The 24,055-nt window shown below is 38.8% G+C and overlaps 1 long non-coding RNA gene across 2 annotated transcripts in view; it reads right to left on the reverse strand.

Annotated features, from left to right (window-relative positions):
• The window catches only part of LOC123288797 (uncharacterized), a 38,552-nt gene extending 15,119 nt beyond the window's left edge, over positions 1-23,433 (reverse strand). Inside the window, exons 1-2 of one of the 2 annotated variants that reach the window (XR_011505743.1) lie at positions 23,394-23,433; positions 1,273-1,429 (exon numbers count right to left, since the gene is read on the reverse strand). This is a non-coding gene — a long non-coding RNA (uncharacterized lncRNA). Of the gene's footprint in view, positions 1-1,272; positions 12,148-23,393 lie in introns of those variants that run through there. The other variant, XR_011505742.1, reaches the window with a different exon arrangement.
• Between the last annotated feature and the right edge of the window lie 622 nt (positions 23,434-24,055).

Below are 24,055 nucleotides of genomic sequence, written 5' to 3' on the forward strand. Positions count from 1 at the left end.
TGATTTCACAGAAAACAAACAGCTTATGCTCCAGAATCAGGCACATTTGGAGATTCTCTGCTTGCCAGAGCCATGAACCACCAGGATACACTGATTCCCTGACTGCCTGACCTCCAGGATCTCATTACTCTTCCCCCTCTTGCTGGTCTCCTGCTCCCAGACCTCCCTTCTTGTGACCATAAGAAGTTTCTGAATCCTTCGTCTTGGCGACTGCTTCCTAGAATACGTGATTGTAAAAGCACGCATGTCTGGCTCTCCATCCCCATGTTGACCAGTGTTCCAGGCTGAGGCCAAATTCAGGCGCACTCTTCTTTTCCAATCTATACACACACACACACATGCACACACACTTTTCCTATTACAGTTGTAAAAAGTTGGAGCAAATTATCTGCATACATTGTGTGAATTTTTTTTAACTTAATAGAGCTTGTAAATCATTCTTTAAATTGACTTATAGACAGAACGCGTGCTTTTTCATAGTAAGCTCCCCTTAAGTTTATCTAACAGTTCTTTGACCAAGGACTATTTTGGTTATTTCTAATTTTTCCTGTTTAAAAGTCACTTCACACGTGTGTGGGCATGACTGTTGAATGACTTCACACAAGAGTACTGGCGAGTAGATATGCTGTCAATCTTGATTTCTATTGCCCAAAAGGCTACATCAACTGACATCCCAAGCAACAGCATATGAACCTCTGTTTCCCCAGTATTACCTCAATTTTTTTATCTTTGTGAATCTGTTGAGTGAGAAATGAACTCTCATTTTTGAAAACTTGTATTTCTTTAATTGTGAGTAAGGCTGAGCATTTTATTGAATGCTCAAGACATTTATGTTTGTTTTTCTTTGAATCTATTGTTAATATCCTCAGCTCATTTCTCTTTCAGTTATTTATTTTGTTTCTTTATTTGCAGATACTGAAGAATTAAGAAAAATTATAATATAGTTTTTTTTCCATGTAGAATTTTAAACATTTTACATAGTCAAAGTTGTCAGTCTTTTTTTGTGGGGTGGTTTTTTCGGATTCATTTCTCCTTTAGAAATATCTTTTGTACTCACGATTACAAAAGCATTCCACTACATTTTCTTTTAGTGGTTTGCATGGTTTCCTTCTTTCCTTTTTTTTTTTTTTTTTACAATTAATTCATTAATCCATATGGAACGGTGTTAGTTTTCCATTGCTGCATAGCAAATTACCACAAACTTAGCAGCTTAAAACAATACACATTTATTATCTCAGAGTTTCTGAGGATCAGGAACTGAGCATCACTTACCTGGTTCCTTTGCTTAGAATTTCACAGGCTGTGATCAAGGTCTTGGCCAGAAACATGTTCACAGCAGAAACTCAACCAGGGAAGGACCTACTTCCAAGCTCCCTCAGACTGTTGTTCAGATTTGTTTCCTGATGCTACAGGATTCATGATATCCCGCCTCATGGAAGCCAGAGAGAGAGAGACTCTAGTGAGACGGGCATTATACTATCATGTAATCACACACACGTGATCACATACAACCCATCACCTTTGTCACATTCTAATGGTTAGAAGAAAGTCACCGATCCTTCCCACACTCAAAGAGATTCCACAAAGTCCTGAATACCAGGAGGTGGGGTGCTGAGGACCACTCTAAAGTCTGTCCTCCACAAACTCATTTTTGTGAAAGGAATGAGGTAGGGATATAAATTTTTTTAGATGGTTAGCCAAAGGTCTTAATATCACTTATTAAATTATCTAACTTTCTCCTAACTTATTAGAAATTCTACTTGTTTCTGTTTTCCTCAGACAGATATAGTTTAAATATTTCAAACTAGGTCATTTCTCCTTCTTTCCTCATCTCAAGCACAGCATCTGTAATACTGGAAACGCAGTTTGTTAATTCCACAGTCAGTTTATTGGGCATAAAAAGAACACTTATCAGGCTTTCTCCCCAGAGGCAGTCACCATTGTCAGTTTCTGTTATATTCTTTCATACATATGTATATCTGTGTCTTTATTCATATTTATATCCATATCCATATATATCCAGCTATATATAAAGGTTGAGGGAAATAAAATGAAGAAAGTCCATTCATTGTCTCATTCCTTTCCTCATAAAAGGGGCATATTCACAACAGAGCCCAGATAATCTCAGGCAAATCCAAGTATATTCTAGAAAACACTAAATCAGTCAGTTAAGCCAAGAGCTGACACTAATCATGTTCATAAATGAGCCAAACTCAGGACCAAGACAAGAAAGTGGGCAGCCAACAGGTAGATGAGGAACATTTCTGAGGATATGAGTATATCTCAAGGAAGATGATGCAGATAAGAAAGGATGAGAATGCGGTAGAAAAATCCAGCTGCTAACAAGTTCACGTACTTGAACTGCCACAGTTTCCACTTGGGCCTTGGTGAGTAGGATCCTGTTGAGTTGATAAGAAAATTAATAATTTCTGTGATTATATTCTGTTTCATATTGGAGTTTATGACCATCCGTTGAAGCCAATATCACTGTCTCTCAGAAGCAGGTGGTGGAGGAAAGACGAAGTACGTACTAGCCGTGACGTTTCCTCAACAAATGCCCATCATCTCTATTGTTATGACAGCCCATCCCTACCCTGCCACTACCTTTTTGGAAGAGGCTATTTCCTGTTGATTAGGATTTTTTAAAGTTTGTTTTTTGTAATTATATTTATTTTGAATGGGGAATAAATTCATGTGGTAAAAATGTCAATATTTTACTAAATTGTACATAAAAAGAAACATTGTCTCCCCCATCCCTGTCCTCTAGTTCCCCAGGCTCTCTCCCCTTCCCAGAGACAGCCACTACTGTTGTCTGTGCCTCTCATGTCCTTCTAGAGATTCTGCTTTATATACAATTATATCTTTTATATATACATTTCTCACTTTAAAAAAATACAACAGTAGCATTCTATACACCATTTTCTGCACTTTGCTTTTTTCACTTAATGATATATCTTAGCATGGGTTCCATATTAGTGCTATAGAACTGCCTTACTTATTTATTTATTTTTTTGAGGAAGATTAGCCCTGAGCTAACATCTGCAGCCAGTCTTCCTCTTTTTGCTGAGGAAGACTGGCCCTGAGCTAACATGTGTGCCCATTTTCCTCTACTTTATATGCGGGATGCCTGTCACAGCATGGCCTGACAAGCGGTGTGTTGGTCCACACCTGGGATCTGAACTGGTGAACCCCAGGCCACTGAAGTGGAATGTGTGAACCAAACCGCTGTGCCACTGGGCTGGCCCCTGAATTTCCTTATTTATTTATTTTTTTAAAAGATTTTATTTTTTTTCCTTTTTCTCCCCAAAGTCCCCCGGTACATAGTTGTATATTCTTCATTGTGGGTCCCTCCAGTTGTGGCATGTGGGATGCCGCCCCAGTGTGGCTTGACGAGCAGTGCCATGTCCGTGCCCAGGACCCAAACCAACGAAACACTGGGCCGCCTGCAGCGGAGAGCGCGAACCTAACCACTCGGCCACAGGGTCAGCCCCCTGAACTGCCTTATTTTTAATAGCTACATAGTATTGTTTGGATGTAATATAATTTATGTAACTTATCTCCCATTAGTGGACGTTTTGTCTATTTTCCATCTTTTGCTTTTGGAATAATGCTTAATAAATGACTTTATACTTCTCATACCATTTTAGTTCATAATCCTTTTAAATTTCAATAACATTATTTCTAACATAACTCACATTGTTTCTATCATAGATCTGCATCCATCAAAAAGCAGTACTGTACTCCAGAGCAGTTGTCAAACTGAGGTCCAAAGCAGAGGTCCAGTCTGACAGCTAGTGGCTAAAACTAATATACAGACATGATGTGTTTGGTCCACACCATTATTTTTCAAAATGGAATGACTTGTTCAGCATTAAAATTGCCAGAATCTTAATTCTTGCCCATAGTAGTCAGCCAGAGCTGAGTAAAAGCTATTCATTTCAGATGTGGCACGGGCCTCCTCAATCCACCACATGAACAAGAGGGGGACCAAGATTGTTCCACATCTTTGAGGTTGTGTCACTTGTCATTTATCATCACATATTCCTTATTTTCCCCTCTCTAGCAAAGCTGAGAAAACAGTGAAATGTTTTTATACTCAAATGTCTTATAAGAGTAAGAAAACCAAAAATCAGACCCATACTCACCACCACTCCCTGTTGCCTTACACCCAGATTCTTCCTCATTCCTTTACATAACTAGCCTGGCTTCTGAAAGCATCTGAGTTTGCAATTCCATGTTTAAAAGAACCAGACTCCTCCCAAGGTCAAACACATTTTCAGAAAGAGTTCAATAGAGGACTATTATCTCTCTCTTCTCTTTATTTAAGCCCTTTTTCCATTTGTCAACTTTTTTGACAGGTTTGACCTGGAAAGAATGATTTATTTTTTAATACCATTTCTTAAAAACCCCTCTGAGTCTATCCAATGGACTTTGCAGCAAAAGTGGCCCATCTGTTGATTCTGGAGGAAGAAGAGCAGCTAGGAAAACTGATCACTGCTGGACATTTGCATTTCCCCTTTTTATGGGCTCCCTTGGTGCTGGGAGATTGGTTTTCTGTGTTGGAAGAAGAGCATGGAGAGCAGCTGCCGCCTCCTGGTCTAGCACATAGCAAAGGAGAGAGCGTGGTGCAGAATTCATCTACAAAATATCCCAACAGGTTAACCAGTTCTGGAGCAAGGAAGTCACAGCTCTTGCTTTTGAAGGTTCTTTGTATTGAGTATAAAAGATTCTGTGTTTCTGGGATGTCTCTCTTAATTCCCTCTTTCTATACTCTAGGCAGCAAGATATGTGTCTTAGGCTTGATGATCTCCTACTGATGAAATGCTGGCAAAAAAAAATTTAAATAGAAGTATGAACTTGAAAAAAATAAGTATATGCATGCTCCTGAAATCAGGCAGCAAGGATGTAATGCTCACTACAAATTATTGAGCACTTCCTATCTGCCAGACATTGTACTCAATGATACACATGCATTATCTCATTTAATTTTCTCGGTACTCAAAGATATGTGCTATTGTCAACCCTGTTTTATAGATGGAGAAATTGAAGATCAGAAAACAAGGGCTCTAGGCTTGTAAATGACAGAGATGACATCTAGGTCTTTCTGACTCCCTTGTACACCCTTAGCTAAATCCCTGGAAAGCTTCCTTCATAGAACAAGCGTTCTACAAGGAGGTTGGTGTTGGATTTTCAGTGGGGACCACTGAGTGTCCTTTGGAGCCCTTTGGAGTTCATAATGCTGCTAATGATAATCATTCAGGGAGGAACATTTTCCTCCTATTCTTTATGTGATTTTTCCCTTTCACATCTTCCTCACAAGGAGCAATCTATTATTGGCTCCTTTCTCCCCAAACAAGTCACAGTTGAAGTACCTACCCCGTGATCTCACTTCTGTTCAGAAGGATTATTCCTTTCATCAGTCACTTCTCTTCCTAGCACTCCAAGCTCTCCTTGATGTCCTAAAAAGTTAGTTCACCAGCTCTCGCTGCTGGCAGCATACCATTTATTGCAACTACTTAGCCAGAGAGCCACACCTACCCCAGGTCATCTATCCTATAATCCATGAAGCTTCAGGCTTCATACTCCATCTCTCTCCAAAAAGATCCTTAGAGATATCTTTGAATAATTATTTTTAATTTGCATGTGATAAAATACACTCTTTGTAGTGTGTAGTTCTATGAGTTTTAACAAATGCATACAATTGTGTAACCACCACCGCAATAAAGATTAGAGCACTTCCGCACACACACCCCAAATTCTCTCATGCTATCCCTTTGTTGTCACCCACCCCTAACTTCTAAGTTCTGCCAACCACTGATTATTCTGTCCCTACTAATTTACTTTTTACCATAATACTGTATAAAATGCAATCTTTTGTATACCTCTTTAAGTCTGACTTCTTTAATCCAGCATACTGCATTTCAAATTCACCCACATTTTTGTTTGTATCAGTAATCCACTTTTTTATTGATGAGTAATATTCCATTGAATGGATGTTCCATAGATTTTTAATTCATTTACAAGTTGAGAGAAATTTGAAATGTTTCCAGTTTTTGATGACTATGAATAAAGTTGCTATAAACCTTTGTGTATGGGGTTTTTGTGAACATAGATTTTTATTTCACTTATGCGAATACCTAGGAATAGAATTGCTGGACCATATAGCAAATTTATGTTTAACTTTATGAGAAACTACCAAACTATTTTCCAAAGTGACTGTAACATTTTTCATTTCTACCAGCAACAGATGAGAGTTCCAATTGTTCCACATCCTTGTCAGCACTTGATATCATCAGTGTTTTTCGTTTATTGATTTGTTTTTAGCTATTTTTAATAGGTATGTAGTGATATCTCATAATGGTTTTAATGCAATTCTCTGATAACTAATGTTGACTATCTTCTCGTATGCTTATTGACCACCCATATATCTCTCTGGTGAAGTGTCTTTCAAATCTTGTGCACATTTTAAAAAATTAGGTTGTTTAGTTGTGATATTCTTATAATTTAGAGATTAATTCATCTTAAGTTGATACTCCTTTACAATTTAAATATCCCAGAAAGGCAACACATTAAGCTTCTACAGATCACTGAATCTCAGTATAAATTAGTTATCCAAGCGCTCAAAAGATATAAGCACCTACTATTTACAACTCTTTGTCTTAAGGACTATGAATTCAAAAATAAGCAAACACAGTCAGCTTTCAAAGAGACTTGTTTAATCAGATTGCTATCTACACAGCTAAATAAAACCAACATTGAGGTAAAAGGAAATTTTATGGAATGGAGCTGAGATTAAAATGGTAATTTTAGAGTAGGAGTTCTCACAGTATGCTTCCTGTACCAACAGCATTAGAATTACCTAGAACTTTGTTAGAAATCTACTGAATCAGAAAGTTTGGGGAGGGATCTAGTAATCAGTGTATTAACAAGCTCTCCGGGTTATTCTGATGTATGTCAAGTTTGAGAACCATCATTTTAGAGCAAGGGGAACTCCTGAAGATATCTAGAGGAGGAGGTGAGTGGGAAAAGGCTTTGCTTGAGGCTCCAGTTTTATACTTGAGTATTACTGAGCAGTTTTCTTCTTCTGACTTTTATCTCATAGTATTTAGACTTGAAAATTTGATGGGTAAGACACCGCCAACATAGTTGAGAGTTAGCCTCACTTAGTCCTGTATGTTAATGCTGAATGTAGTCAGCTAGTCGCTCTTAGAGAGGTGAGCTCTCTCCTCACCACCCTCTTTCCTTTCCAGCACTGGTCAGTTGTGGCAAGATAAGAAAAAGTAGTATGCCCTGGGGGATCAGCAACAGAGCAGTAGGGCAAACCAGTTTTAACAGATTAGTAATCTTGCCACACTTCTTTCCTGATTCCAAGAATTTTTCTCTTTATATTTTTGTTGTTGATATTGTTTGCACTCCAGAAGATTTTTGAGCACTAGAAGGCTCTTATTGGAGTTAGTAATTCTTACCTTGTACACATTGATATAGAAAGGTTTCAAGGGGATGAACTGCTTTCAGAAGAAAAATGAGAAGTCAGAGGCAACTTATCCTTTTGAAACATTTAACCTAATTCCAGTTCTACTCCTCCTTTACTTTATGAATTTGCTATTTTCCAGAATGACAAGTGTCCACTCAACCTGTGCTATATGATGCAAAGCACTTGCTGCATCCTATAATCAGATGAACGTGAGATGGCTTACCAGAATAACCACATAAACAGCTACAGTAAAGGGTGGAATTGCACAGGCGCTCTGTAAGACGCATAAACAAATTGACAAAGAGATTGCAGGGTGGGAGGGTGCTATCTCGTTGCGTGTTTGGTCTTAACTGACGGATATTATTTTTAAAAACAGAGATATGGAGATATAAAAAATATTCCAGGTAAAAGTATAGCATAAGAAAAGGTGAGGAAACAACAACTAAAATCATACTTAATAGTGTAAGATAGAGTATTTTCCTCTTAAGATCAGGAACAAGACAAGGATGTCCACTCTTACCACTTTTATTCAACATTATACTGGAGGTTCAGGCTATAGAAATTGATCAAGAAAAAGAAAAGTCATACAGAATGGACAGGAAGAAGTAAAACTATATCTCTTTGCATATGATGTGGTCTTGAGCATAGAAAATCCTAAGGAGTCCATTAAAAATACTATTAGAACTAATAAATGAGGTCAGCAAGGTTGCAGGATACAAGATCAATATACAAAAATCAATTGTGTTTCTATACACTAGCAACAAACAATCCAAAAATGAAATTAATAAAACAATTCTACTTACATAGGATCAAAAAGAATAAAATACGTATAAATAAATGCAACAAAAGAAGTGCAAGACTTGTACACTGAAAAATACAAACTACTGTTGAAAGAAATTACAGAAGACCTAAATAAATGGAAAGCTATCCTGTTTATAGATTGGAAGACTTAATGTTATTAACACGGCAATACTCCCCAAATTGATCTACAGATTAAATGCAAGCCCTGTCAACATCCCAGTTGGCTTTTTGCAGAAATGGACAAAATTGGCTGATTCTAAAATTCATATGGAAATGCAAGAGTCCCACAATAGCTCCAAAAAATCTTTAAAAAGAAGAACAACGTTGGAGGATTCATACTTCCAAATTTAAAAACTTACTACAAAACTACAGTAATAAAAACAGTGTGGTATTAGCATAAGGATAGATAAACAGATCAGTGGAATAGACCTGAGAGTCCAGAAATACACCTTCGCATTTATGGTCAATTGATTTTCGACAAGGGTGTCCAAACAATTCAATGAGGCCAGAAAACAGTTCAGCAGATCCTCAAAATGTTCAACAGAGTTATTATATCATCTAGCACACCAGTCCTAGATGATATACTCAAGAAAAATAAAAATATATGTCAACCAAAACCTTGTATTTGAATATTCATAGCAGCATTACATAAATAGCCCAAAAGTAGAATCACCAAATGATGAATGGATAAAACAAAGGTGGTATATCCATATAATGAAATATAATTTGGCCTAGAAAAGGAATGAAGGATACATGCTACAACATGGATGAACTTTGAAAACATGCTAAGTGAAGGAAGCCAGAAACAAAAGACCACATATGGTATGATTCCATTTATATAAATGTCCAGAATAGGCAAATCTATACAGACAGGAGATTAGTGGCTGCCAGGAGCCAGGAAGAGGAGGAAACAGGGAGTGACTGAATTACTTTTCGAGGTGATGAAAATGTTCTAAAATTAGATAGTGATGACGGTTGCACAACTCTATGAATGTACTAAAAACCACTGAGGTATATACTTGAAAAGGGTGATTTTTGGTATCTGTGTATCTCAATAAAAGTGTTATTTAAAAAAGAAAAAGAGTTGGGAAGTTGAGAGTCTCTTCTTATGGAACAGACAATTTCTCAGTTTCTGTAAAGTATACAGTAGGTTGGGAGACCACGATGGATCTTGAATGACCATGTAGAGACAACTGAACAGCCACGTGATCAGACTTGCACTTAAAATTTATTCTAAAAGTAGGGAGCCTGGCCAGGAGATTGGCTTACAGGTGGCAATGTGTTAAAAGGTCACTGAAGGCGTTATCCTGTCTTCAGTGTTTTAAATTAAGATACTCTTCTTAATATGTCCACATTCTCTGTGAAAACCTTAAAAAGTGACCTCGCGTTCCCCCTCCTCAGACAAGGTCTCTATAACACCCTACTACAGAGTGAAATATTTCAGCCAACCTAGCTACACTCACAAAACCACCATCCCGCTTGTGATTGTTTTTCAATTGCATTGACCATGAGCTTGGACATTATTAGAAACAGATACACTTTAAACAGAAGTTTGCTTTCTAAATTATTCCTCTGGTGAAGGGATCAGACTTCACATGTACCAAGAGACAACGGAGAGGGAAAACCTGGTGAAGTGTGAACATATGGCCACGAGAAGTCAATGGGGCAAGTATTCTAGAAAAGCATGAGAAGGGGCCCAGATAAAAATTTAACTGAAAATTAAAAGTATACATATTTAAATTTATAACTTAAAAGTATTTACAACACAATCCAAAAGTCTAAAATAGGACAATGTTTGAAAAAATTATGGTATATCCATGAGGAGATTATTATGAAGATATTGAAAATCATATCTCATATTTAATGACACAGATATATGGCCATGATTCAGTTATAAGTTTTAAAAAGTTCAATTTTTAATATAGTGTATTCCCAAGTGTCTATGTGTGTGTATATATGTATATGTATATCTTCTTATATAACATTTATATATATATCTGTATATAGATATATAGTTTTATTGACATGAAATACAGATATATATATAAATATATTTTATTCTATTCTACACCAAATAAAATTTCATTCACTTATATTTACATAATGCTATACACAAAATAATAATTTTATATGTATCAATAAAATGGTAATAGTAAGGATGAGATTATGGGTCAGTTTTATTCCTTTTATTATAAGTCCTGGGGAACTAGCATGATGGATACCACAACAGCTTGGATATTAGGCAATAAAACTGTCCTTTGATGTAGCCACTTTGCAAAATGTTTTGGACGTTTCTTAAAAAGTTAAACATAAATTTACCATATGACCCAGAAGTTCCCCTCATAAGTATCTGCTCAAGAGAAATGAAAAGATATGACCACACAAAGACTTGCACATGAATGTTCATAGCAGCATTATTCATAATAGCTAAAAAATGGCAACAACTCAAATGTTCATCAACAAATGAAGAGATATATAAAATATGGCATATCCGTACAATGGAACACTCTTCCATAATAAAAAGGAATGCATAATGATACATGCCACAACATGGATGAATTTCCAAAACATTATTCTAATTGAAAGAAGCCAGACACAAAAGACCACATATTGTAGGATTTCACTTCTATGAAACGGGGATGGGAATAGAGATTAACTGTTAATGGGCATGATGGATCTTATTGAGGTGATGAAAGTGTTATGACGATGGTTGCACAATCTGGTAAACTTCCTAAAAAATCACTGAATTGCACATTTAAAATGGGTAACTTACACGTCAATAAAGTTTTTAGAAATTGCGCTTTAAGAATTGAGCCTTAAATCAGCAGTTAGCAGACCTGAGCAGAGATATACAAAAGCAGAAGACAGAATGACTCCCAGACCAACAAGACTTGACTCACCCTGATGAAAGTAGTAAGAAAGCTACAGAAGGAATGTGTTATCAGAATGGAGAGTGCTCAGTCGTGGGACTGTAGCTAGAGGGGGATGGCCTCGGCTTAGAGTATTGGTGTATTAGGCTTTCCCTTACTCCTGTCATGTGGGAGGTGAAGGGAGAGAAGGTTGGTGCTAAAAAGATAACTCAGCTACGAGTTACCTGAATGACTCCTCACGCACTGATTCCAGGTACCCAGTCCAAGAAAACAGTTGTTGGTTAGCTTCCCATGCACTTTGCTGCAAGATGAGGATGCACTTATGGGGATATGCGAGTCCTTCTAGACTGTGGCTTTGCTCTTTTGTAAGTTAACAAGCTTAAGATTCTGAGTACCACAGCTGTTTCTGTGACCCTAGTTAATGTTAATTCATCCCTCTAAAAAACAGGTTTCTGAGTCTATGGAGGGCCGAAAGCCTGAGTATGGAGGGTGGTGAGTTCCCCAGACTAGATGTTCCCCCAGGAGAACTAGTCTGAGTGATTGGAGACCTCCCCAGTTGGTACATTCTTTCTTCATGTATGTTCCTAGAATGTAGTTGGCACAGCCCAGTGCAAGGTAGTAGAGCAATATTGGATAAGAAAGTAAAGACTCTGGAGTCAGACCATCTGGGTTCAAGGTCTATGGTACTGCTCACTAGCTGTGTGACTTTGGGCAAGTTACTTAACCTCTCTGTTTCAGTTTTCTCATTTACAAAACACGGATAATAACAGTACCTTCCTCATGTGATTGTTAAAAGGATTAAATGAGGTCATATATGTAAAGCACTTAGCATAGAGCTTGTTACCTAGTAAATACTCCAAGAGTAACTATTACTCCTCCGTTGGCACTCTTTTCTGCTTTTTAATTGATTTTCTTTTAATGAATATATATCATTTCAATTCATAATCAGAAAAATAATCCTATTCAAAAAAATTGAAATAAATATGACTTCTTTTAAACCAGGAAAGAGAGAAGAGTAAAGAAAAGAGACAGAGGAAGGAAGAGGAAAAGAAGGAACGATGCAAAAATAAGGGACATTTTAGAAGTACAGGATGTGGAAATTCAGGTCTTTCTACCTAATACAAGCCATCTGGTGAGCTCAGCTGAACAAGCCCTACCAAGATTTTTCTCATGGCGTTCTTTTGCCACTGTTGATTCCATGCTTCATCTTAGCAGACAAATGAGTGGATTTGCCCTACACAGAGCAGAGACAGTCAGTGGAAGGAGCTGAGAAGAATAATTTAATGGCAAAAGTGAGGAGTGATTAAGGGTGAAAGACAGCAAGGACCTCCTCCCCACGTTCCTCTCCATCCTCTCAGTGTTGGAATCTAAGTCTGGTTTTAGACAAAGCTCACGCACAGCAGAAACCATAGATGTGGTTCCCTTCCCCAGTCCCAAAGGCTCCCGATCAGCCTTGTTGGCCTTGTGTAGGAGCTTCCAAACCCCTACCCATGGTTTAATTAATTTTCTGAAAAAAGTGATCGGTTGACATGACAGCAATAAACATAAAATTCCATTAATTAATACAGAGACATCAGTGTCCATGTTCTTTCTCAATTACACATTCAGAAGCAGCCACCTTGGTACTGGCATCATTTTGGTCACGGAGCCCAGAAAGGGCCATTACAACGGAAGGAGGACCGCAGGTGGGTGGCGGGTGGCATCTGCACTTACACTGAGATAATCAACTTGGAGGAATTCACACTCCAAAGGCACTCCCCAGAGAAGGGTTTTAGAGACCTCGATGAAAGGATTGAAATGTGGTTGGGTGCGGCATTTTCATTTTGCTGATGGCCTGGAAGGGAACTATCAGCTTGATGAACACAGAGCTTCCCTTGGGCTCCAAGACACACTCTTCGCACTGGCTTTCCCAGCCTTCTTCCCTTGCTCCCATCTTCATTGTTCTCTCTCTCTCTCTCTTTTTCCCCCTAACTACAGTCTTCAATTTCATGTTAATTCAGAAGAGAGTCAAAGGGGAACAAAAAGCAATCTTTGCTACTTCTACTCAAGTAAAAACCCTAAAGGGACTACAGCTCCCATCGAGGAACATGCTTTAGGGCCTGGAGACAAAGCAAAATGTTCTCATGAACACTCAGAGGTTAGGTCCTGGAGATAAAGCGATGTGATTAAATCTTGATAGATTTTTATATTAAGAGTGAAAGAGCTGGGGGAAGCTCTTGTTTGCCTGGTTACAAAGAGTGCCGTTGGCAATCCCTGCTTAATCAGGATCTTGATGAGCATATTTTCCCTCCCAGGACTGAGACACCAAGGAAGAGTCTATTTGAGGCAGCCTCGGGCCCATTCCCATGTGGTGGCCCCATCCCTGTCACTTCACCGGACCCTGCCTTGAGAAACAGCTGTTTCGTTGTTCCAGTTATCTTATGATAAGTGTTTGTGACTTCAATTTGAAGGTTATGAAAATAAAACCCTAACCCCACCCAGCCCTAGAGTAACAAAGTTGATTATTGTTAAATGTCTTCCATATCTTTGTAGGGAAGTATTATTCCCTTATTAATAAATTAATCATCTTTTCCACTTTAAGGAGGAAGAAACAAAGACCCAAAAAGTGAAGTAATTTGCCCAAGGTCACTCTCCAGATGGATTACAGGTCCCTAACAGATGCACAGTGTTCAGAACCAGGAGGGAATGGAATAGGGTGAGCTGAAATGAGAGCATGATGTCTGGACACTGGGGCTGGGTCTCAAGACTCCAGGCTTTGAGGTTGGTGGTATTAAGATAGGGAAGATTCTTTATTACTATTTATTTCATGTCAGTATATTTCAAAAGGTTGGAAAGAAGGTGACTGCTCAGGACTGAAAAGTACAGAGGTACACAGATAGAAATTAAATAGTAAAGGTCATAATGGCGTGATTTCAGATTCAGATGTACTCTGGTTACAAAAAATAAAGAGAAAAGAAAAGGTCTTAAGCTGATATAAAGGACTGAAATTAATGCTGAGAAAGGAGTCCAAATATTCAATTCTAGCCCCAGGTCCCATCACCAACTTGCAGAGCAATCCTGATCATTTCACTTAACCTTCTCGTCCACAATTCTTTCATTCATATAAAGGAGCTCAGTTATCCCTGCTCTATTGTCAAGGTTGATATAAGATAAGAGCCAAATGGCATCTATCTAGCAAAGAGCCCCATACAAACTTCAAATGGACCCAGCTATGTGGTAGCAGTTGGATGGCCTACCACTTAGAGAATAATGGCTAATGTTAGTAAGTTTCTAATATGTGCCAGGCACTAGGCTATTGTACTTTGCAAATTATCCCCATTCAGTATTCAAATACTGTATGAAGTAAGTGCTAGCACTGCTCTAGATTGGAAGATGAGGAAGCTAAGACTCAGAGAAGTAAAGATTCTTGCCTGAGAGTCACAGGACCGGTAGTTGGCAGAAGGAGGATCCAAAGCTAAATTTGTCTAATTCTGGAGCTCAAGCACTCACACACTAGGAATTAATTCTATATGGCAAAAGCACTCCAGTGCAATTCAAACAAGCTGTAGCACACCTCCACTGAACACGATATGAAAAACACCAAGTTGGAACATTCTCATGTAAGAGGAATAGAACTTCTAGTCCTGAAAAATCCCATCAGTATGGTCTCCGGGCCCCCTCTCAGACTGGAGCCTGCAGGCAGAGTGGAGGGGTTTGTTGAACGAGGCGCGACGTGGGACAGACACAGCCCTGAAGCAGCCCTACCACTCCACAAATCAGCGATGGCTCCCTCCGCGTGAGTTCATTCCAAACAAATCCATTAAAAGCACTATCTTAATGAATATTTTATACAGTTATGACAGAGTGAGTCCCATTTAGGAGGAGCTCTTCCTAAAGGCTGAGACAATGAACTACTAAAATAGCCAACTAATCACCAAGGCCAATAGAAATCTGGTCAGGGGACATGATAATTTTACACAAAGTAAAAAAGGAAAGTCATATACTCCCTTCTTGCTGATTTAAGAATCATTTTTTTAAACTCTACCTAACATGTTCAAGTACTGCCATTCATCAGCGAAAGGCACCTATTTGTATAATTAATTTGTTTCTCCTTGGCCTCTTCATAGATTCCGAAGAAAGTCAATGTGTGTATTTGTTTGTTTGTTTTTCTTAAATTAGATCTATTTCTGAACCCTTAGCAAACAGGCACACACACAAATGCATAAACAGGTCTTAGCCTGCTTCTCCTAGAAGTAGAAAGTGAGGAGAATCCTAAGGGACAAATTGAATGGCATCCTGTGTACTATGCCACTTCTCTAAGTCTTGCGTCTCTCCCAGAAAAACATGGTGTAGTTCAAGGACTTTGGAGTGAAAAAGGGCTGAGCATAGAAGACAGGGAACAAACCAGTGGCCTATCTGTAAAATGCAACTTGCAGATGTGTTCTGTTTGTTCTGCCAGTGTTGGCGTGCCTACTGTTTTTAAGAAATTTTAATTCATTGTTAACATTAAAAATTTCAAGATTTCACAAATATTTCTGGGTTCCTGACTTCTCTTGAACAATTAGGAGATCTGGCATGACAGGGCCTGCATTCCTGCACAATGACAGCCAGCTGGAGCCAAGTCATAGCTCATAGAGGAGCCAGTCCCCCCAGTTCCCAGCCCCCATCATGTTTCCCTGACAGGAAGACACAATAAGTTGCCATTTGTCATTACCCTTGAGTGGCTATTTTCCTTACAGTTGAAAGGAAAGCACAGGCACACAGACCAGTGGAACAGAATATAGAGCCCAGACATAAACCCATGCATATATGGTCAACTAATTATTGACAAGGGTGCCAATAAACACAACGGGGAAATAACAGTCTCTTCAATAACTGGTGCTGGGTAAACTGGATATCCACATGCAAAAGAATGAAAATGGACCACTATGTTACACCACTGACAAAAGTTAACTCAAAATGGACCAAAGACTTAAATGTAAGACCTGAATCTGTAAAACTCCAAGAACAAAACATAGGGAAAAAGATCCTTGACACTGGTCTTGTCAATGCTTTCTTGCATAAGATACCAATAGCAAAGGCAAGAAAAACTAAAATAAGCAAATGTGACTACATTAAATTAAAGAGCTTCTGTACAGCAAAGGAAACAATAAATTGAAAAGACAACCTATGAATGGGAGAACATATTCACAAATCATATATCTGATAAAGGATTAATATCCAAAATACATAAAGAACTCATAAAATTCAATAGCAAAAAAGAAAATAATCCTTTTAATTTAAAATTTTAAGATGGGCAAAGGACCTGCATAGATCTTTTACCAAAGAAGGCATACAAATGGACAATACATATGTGAAAAGATGCTCAACATCATTAGTGATCAGGGAAAATCAATCAAAACCACAATGAGATATCACTTCACACCTGTTAGAATGGCTATTATCAAAAAGACAAGAGATAACAAGTGTTGGCAAGGATGCGAAGAAAAGGGAGCCCTCATACACTATTAGTGACAATGTAAAATGTCACAGCCATTATGGAAAGCAGTATGGTAGTTCCTCAAAAAATTAAAAATTGAACTAACAGATGAGCCAGCAATCCCACTCCTGCGTATGTATCTGAAGGAACTGAAATACACCCATGTTCATTATAGCATTATTAATAATAGACAACTTATGGAAACAACCTAAGTGTCTATCAATGGATAAGGAAGACGTGGTATATATACATACAATGGAATATTATTCGGCCATGACAGAGAAGGAAATCCTGGCCATTTGCAATGACGTGGATGGATCTTGAGGGTATCATGTTAAGTGAAATAAGTCAAACAGAGAAGTTAAATACTGTATGATATCACTTATATGTGGAACCTAAAAAGGCTGAATCTGTAAAAACAGAGAGTAGAATGGTGGTTACCAGGGGCTGGGGGATGGCAGAATAGGGGAGACAATGTCTAAGGGTACAAACTTGCAAGTAGTAGATAAATAAGTTCTGCAGATCGAACGCACAGCATAGCGATTACAGTCAACAATCCTGTATTATAAACTTCAAAGTTGCTAAGAGACTAGATCTTAACTGTTCTCACCACAAAAAAGAAATGACAATTATGTGACATGATAGAGGTGTTAACTAATGCTACTATTGTAATAATATTGTAATATATAAATGTATCAAACCAACACATTGTACACCCTATACTTATACAATGTTATATGTCGATTATATCTCAATTAATCAATTTAAAAAGAAAGGAAAGCGAAATATTTTTTGTACCCACGTCTGTATCTAAAGTGGGAAAATGAGTGGCAGACTGGGACAGCCACGTATTGGAAGAAGAGTGGGAGAAAATCTAAAGCCTGATTCTGAGTAAGAGTGAGGACTAGGCACTTGCGCTTGATATGCAAACCAACCCAAGCTGGTTTAACTTGAGGTTCTCACCTGGCCCTGTGGGCATTTGAAAATGACATCCTTGCCTGAAGTCACTGAAGACCTTTGGAAATTGGTTTTTACCCCCATAGTTTTCATTCCCATCATTCTGGGTGCCTTCCTTCATACTTGGCACAGTGCCAGGCATATAGTAGGCACCGAAAAATGAAATGCATTATGAAGTAAAATTATATTGTGCCCTTTTACCCTCCCCAATTGATTTCTGTGTACCAGCTGCCCCACACCACCATCCTCCCTTCTTAGTTTAAGAATTCTGTTACAGCCTTTCTGCTCTAAAGCTTTATTCAGGACCAGTCCGACTGGAAAGGACCTGGTAAAGGAATCACATGGAGAATTTGGTGGCTGGTTGATAGAGTACTCACTTGGGGACCAGCCAAACTTAGATTTCAATTCCAGCTTTACCACTCATGGTCTCAGCTTGGGTTTCCCTAAAGCAGAGCTTGAGATGAAGGGGTGTGTGTAGGTAGTTTATTGGGAAATGTGATCTCCCAAATAAGGGGCGGGGAAGTAAACAGGAAAGGAGAAAACACCAATACCAGGAAGTACTAACTGCTGCAGGTGAGTGGTTACTTCACACAGAGCCTTCTGAAGAGTCTTATGGAATGTGTGTCAGAACTGTCAGCCAGGGACAAAAGCCTTTCTCCATCGGCCACTGCCCCCATTGGCAGAAGGTTGCCCCATGATGTATTAACGTCCCCATGCGGCCAAAGGAAGCCAGAGAGAAGCACATAAGGTGATGTGGTAGCCTTGCCTGGCTTTAGTGGCAAGAGCAAGATGTGAGGTGGTGTACAAAGGGTATCCTATACAATGACTGCGGTCAAATACTTCATTTCTGGAAACCTCAGTTTCCCCTTCTACAAAATGGGCTAACACAAGTGCTTCCCTTTTAGGAATGTAGGGAGGATATAATGAAATAATCCATGTAAAGCTCATTGCAAAATGCCCAGCACATAGTGCATGCTATAAAAGGCCATTTGTAATACAAGCTCTTACCTCCAGGACTGTGCACTATGGAGGCCCTTTATCTGAGAGGTCTACAGCAATGATCAGTGAAATCAAACACTGAGCATTATGATCTCAGCATTCACTTAGCAAGAGATTGTAAACTGGCTGCTGCTAGGCCAATTCTGTCCCATAGACATGTATTCTTTTGCCCCCTTCCACAATAAATATACATATATATATCTATATGTATACGTATATGTCTATTTAACAGAAATTGGTTTCCAACGTTTAAAAATCAGAAAAATGTATATAAAATTCAGATTTCCAGCTTCCCTTGAAAAATGGAAAGATCCGACCCCACCAAGCTGGCATTCCCACTGTCAGCTGGAGCTGAATAGTGGTGACCCTTTCAGATGGGACATGTTTTCTCCAATTTGCCATTATCCCCTCCGAGTCCCTTTCACTCCTTCATGACTTGTTGCCCTCATGGACTTTTAGATTTCAAACCCCTGAACTGATACTTAACCTAGAAAGACAGGGTCCCTGGAAACCCCTCCAGTACCCAAGGAGGAAAAATGCCAGAAATGACAAGGCCTTTGTTTTTCAGTGAGACAGCTGAAGAGCCACCCTGGAGGCCCGTGGACCTCAGCATCCTGTGTTGGAGAGCTAAGTGAATCCTGCTGAGGCGAGAGTGTGTGGTTCCAGCGAGTCTGGCTATTACCAACCTGAGGCTGAGGTCACCCCAGCTGCTCCCGGTGCCTGCAACTCTGTTTATTTCATTCTGCTTCATACCAGAGATTTATTTTTATGAAGAGTGAACATTTTTTGTAACATTCCCTCATTTAACCTTCATTATCAAAGTCTCTGCCCAAAGCCCATATAAGCACCATTATTGCCCATATAACATTTTCCAACATAAACCATTTAAGGTATTTTTTCCATTCTTATTTATTTCTCTTCCATTACATTTCATTTGAAATGTGCATGGGGGAGAATGTGTCTTGTTTTTATGTTGTCTCCTACAGACCATAAGCCCTAATGGTGGGGGCTGCCTATTTTGGAGGTTAATAAGCAATGGTGACATTCATCATATGGAACAAACAACCAGGATATGTTGGCCTCTTAAAAAGAGTACTAGAAAGGAGTTGTGTGTGACCGGGGAAATTGAAAGGAAAATCACCCGGCTTCTTTGTCTTTTCTGAAAGTCAAGAAAAGAAGAAACATGATGGCTCCAAAAACGGTAGCCAGGAAGATTAAAAGCACAGTGTTGTAATATTACTCCTCAAATCACCCATTAATATGCAAATTCTCCATGGAGAGTGATAGCATGTGTATCCCTGGATCTCCAGTATCTGGCCAAGGTCTAGTACAAAGTAGGTAATTTAACAAAAGTTTGAACTTGATTTTAAGAAACTCGATTCAACTGACTTAAGAAAAAATGGCAATATATTGACTTATACAGTTGAAAAGTTCAAGATCTTTAGGTATCTCTGTATGCAAGAACTAAAACAATGTATTTAGGATTCATCTCTCTCTCTCTCTCCCTCTTACTCCTTCTGCCTTTCTTTCTATTGGTTTTATTTTAAGCAGATTCTCTTCTGTTGGTAGTCAGCTGTTCACCAGGAAGCTCTAGGCTTACATTCCTACAAGCTCAGTAACTCTAGTAAGAAGGAAAGAGAGAAGAAAGAAGGAAGGAAGGAAAGAAGAAGAGAGGGAGAGAAGGAAGGAAAGAAGGAAGGAAGGAAGGAAGGAAGAAACAAAGAAGGGAGGGAGGGAAGGAAGGAAGGAGAAAAAAAAGGAAGGAGAAGGAAAGAACAAGCTTCTTTTTTCCAGCAGTTCCATCAGTTTGGGTCTCTGAATAAATCACTATGGTCAGAGGTAAGAACTACATGGATTGGAAGGCCAACCCTACCCACCAGGACTGAGATTGGCCAAGGTGAAGTGCATGCTGGGTGGGCACAAGCAGAAGAGGTACATCACAGAAGCCATGGGTGATGCTGTTGCATGAAGAGAACCTCAGGAGTCAGGAGTCCTGGGCACTTCGTTCCAGCTCTGGAGTAACCAGCAAGGAAGTCTTGTAAATTCAATTTAATTCATTGCGATAAACATGTACGTATCTTACTACGTTAGGACTGTGCTAACACCTAAGAAAGCAAAGTTGCAAAGCTATTGACAATGATCAACAAATCTACCAACTGGCAGGGGCCACAGCTACAAAAACAAATTGTTAGGACACCTTGTGCTAGAAAAAAATAGTAGAAGTATGTGCGAGGTGCAGAAGTATCTTTGAATTCCCCTAGAAGCAGAACCTGAGAATTGGATTTGAGCACAAGTGATGGATATTTGGAAGGCAATCTAGGAATCCCAAGTAGAGTAATGGGGAAGTGAGTCAGGGAAGGGAAGGATGCCAGTATAGGGGGGAATATTATACTATAATTATACATATAATTATGGCTTATAATAAATAATATACATATTATAGTTACCATCTATAATATATAACATATTATATATAATATATAATATTATCTATAATTACCACCTGTAAGAAACACTATATTATAGTTATCACATATATCATTACATAATAATATATATTATATACTATAGTGGTAACTACCCAAATTACCACTTGGAGCAAGTAGAACTTAATGTGCTGGGAACTCTGGGAGCCAGTGTAGAACATACGCCTTAGAATCATTTGACAGGCAAACGTGGGGCTGATGGTAAGGAAACTGTGGTACTCGTATATGAATTCCTGTGTACCACTGGAAAAGGCTGCTGGAGTACAGGACAGTAATTCCCCAGGCATTTCTGGCCTGCCATATGTGTGGACAGAGCAGGATTCAAAGTCCAGGGAAAGCCCTCAGGCAAAGAGATGCAGATGCCGGGGTGGCAGTCAGACCAACTGCACCGAAATGGTAGGGCCTGGGGGTTACGGGCAGGGCAGTGACAGTAACTGATCTTTGGGTAGAAGTCATTTTGCAGCTCTTTTCTAAAATAAGGAAATTGGACCTGAAAATCTCTGAGGGCCTAATCAACACTAAAACCCTAAGATGCAAGACTCAGTCTAACAATCTTATGTTTTATACTTCCGTGTCAATGTGTCTCAGGCTGGTTTTAAAACAATCTGAAAATGCCTGGGAAATGGGTGGGTGGTGGGAGGTGGAGGCAGCTGGGAGAATGATAAGGTTAATGATTTTTGTGGTCAAAAGTCCAGGACTTCACATGAAAACGTATCCATCAAAACAGCCTAACTTGCTCAGAAAGGATCTGCTTACATTTAACCCCATGATCTCAGCCCCTGCCCATGCTGTGGGGCTGCTTATCATCAGAGGACCCTCAAGCCTGTGGATGCATAGAGATGATAACTGAGGTTGTGGTGTGGTTATAGCTCCTGGATCTTCAGACTCTGGACCAAGTGCTCTCCCCTCTGCATGGCCAGGGACAGGAACCAAGAGGTGGTTGTAGCAAACCAGGCTTTATAGACGAAAGTGATTTTTTCTGTATGGGGCTTAGTCCTATACCACCTTCACACTTCCAAAGCTTGCTCCCAACACAGGGAGCTTGGTTATATTTGTTCATATTATTTTTAGCATTTCCTATCCTTGCAAGTGCTTTAGTGGCTGTTATGTAGACAGAGTCCCAAAACATTTTTGCAACAGGTCCGTGGCTCTATGACTCCTCATTCCAACACAACCTGATTTCCCAAAAATCTGCCCGTAAAACCCAAACCCCTGTGAACCCACACTGGGCCCCGTGCTGGAGCATGTGAGTTCCCAGGGGCAGGTTTATCTTCTTCTAATTTCTTGAGATGTGTTCTGGTAAATTAGATCTCTTCCCTATTTTTTCCCCTCTTTTTCTTTTTCCATTCCATAGAACACCACTATTGTTGCTTCTGAATGAAGCCTGAGAATTGCATTACATTGCAAAGGAGGGAGCATTTAAAGTGGTAAGTCTGAGGATGGAAAAAATGAAAATCATATAATCCAATAATGAACCACGACAATGGAGGGGAAACTCTTCCTGAAGCGCTCTTGACAATGAACATCTCCAGATGCCCATGTGCTCAACTCATTAGAAAGAATCGCATTTCTCTCTTGGTCAAGCACAGGACCAAATTCTTTGTACTCAAGTCCTCAGTCTGCACACAATATTGGATGGCTTGCTGTTGTTTTCCTCGCTTCGCTCAGGCAATTTTCCTAGAAAAGGACTTAATTTAGCAGATTTGGGGGGTGATTTGAGTACTGTTGTGCACTGTATGTTTTTTTGGAAGTGGAGAAAGGACACCCTTTTCATGGACGAATTTGACGCTAAAATAACCACCCAATTTCTATGGGCTTCTCTCAAGTCCTAGCACTTACCTCTAGGAGAAGAATTACCTCTAGAAAAAGAAAGAATTATTGTAACTCAGTGGCTGAGAGAAATTGAAATGGAAATGATGTTCCTTGAATTAGGGTTTAATTTTGGTTGATAATAATAAAAGCTAGCTTTTGAGAGGTTGATTTGTGTTAGGCATGGGTCTGCGTGCTTTACGTGTATTAATCCAATCAAACCTAAAAAAGAATCATAAGGAAAATGCTAATAGTGTCTCTATTTAACAGATTAGGAAACTGATCATTTCTTCCTCTTTTCTTATATCCTACAGAAGAAATGCTAGAAACAACAACTCTAACTACTACCGCCATTGTTATTGCTACTAAGATGAATATTTAAAGCACAGGAATTGGCCTGTCAATTTAACTAGTTACTAAGCATTATTGAATACCCAATGTCTAAAACAGTGCTAGATGTTGGCATTATTCGTAAAAATAAGAGAAACAAGAAATTACTCTCAGATACATCCCAATAGTGTAAGGACATAAGACAGTACCTTGGGAACAACTGCATGCAGTGAGCTTCCTTCAAGAAAATACGATTGTTGCTTAATGCTGTAGCTAGAAGGAAAAACAGAGAAAATAAAAACTTTGGTATTCTTAACTAAATTCTTACCCAAAGTTGACATGTATTTCAGACTAAAATGTATGAATAATATCCTTAGAGAGCCTCAAAATAAAAGTGTTTCACATGTGTCAAGCACCTTTGTTAATAGAGGTTCATAAGAAAGGGATGCTTTTTTGAAAAAAAAAAAACCAGCAATAAAAATGAACTTTTGTTTTTTTTCTTTGCTTTCTTTAACTAGGAATAAGTACTAATTTGGGGGATATTTTATGCTCATATTGCAAATAAAGTACATAAAATGAAGATGCATGTATACAGTCATTTTCCAGAAATTAAAGACATGTTGATATTTCCCTGACTCAGGTTTTGGACACTGTTAATGCCATTATTTTGACTATATAAAAATTTCTTCATGTAAAAGGGATCATTTCCTTGATGTGTAAAGAGTTTTTACAAACCAGTAAGAATTAGGTCAATAAACAACACAACAAGAATAACAATAAAGCAAACTAATATAAATAATGCTAACACGCAACCCAACAGAAAATGGGCAGAAGACATGAACAAAAAGTTCACAATAAAATAAATACTTTG

This window comes from Equus asinus, chromosome 9 (assembly GCF_041296235.1).
Source record: "Equus asinus isolate D_3611 breed Donkey chromosome 9, EquAss-T2T_v2, whole genome shotgun sequence".
NCBI lineage: Eukaryota > Metazoa > Chordata > Mammalia > Perissodactyla > Equidae > Equus > Equus asinus.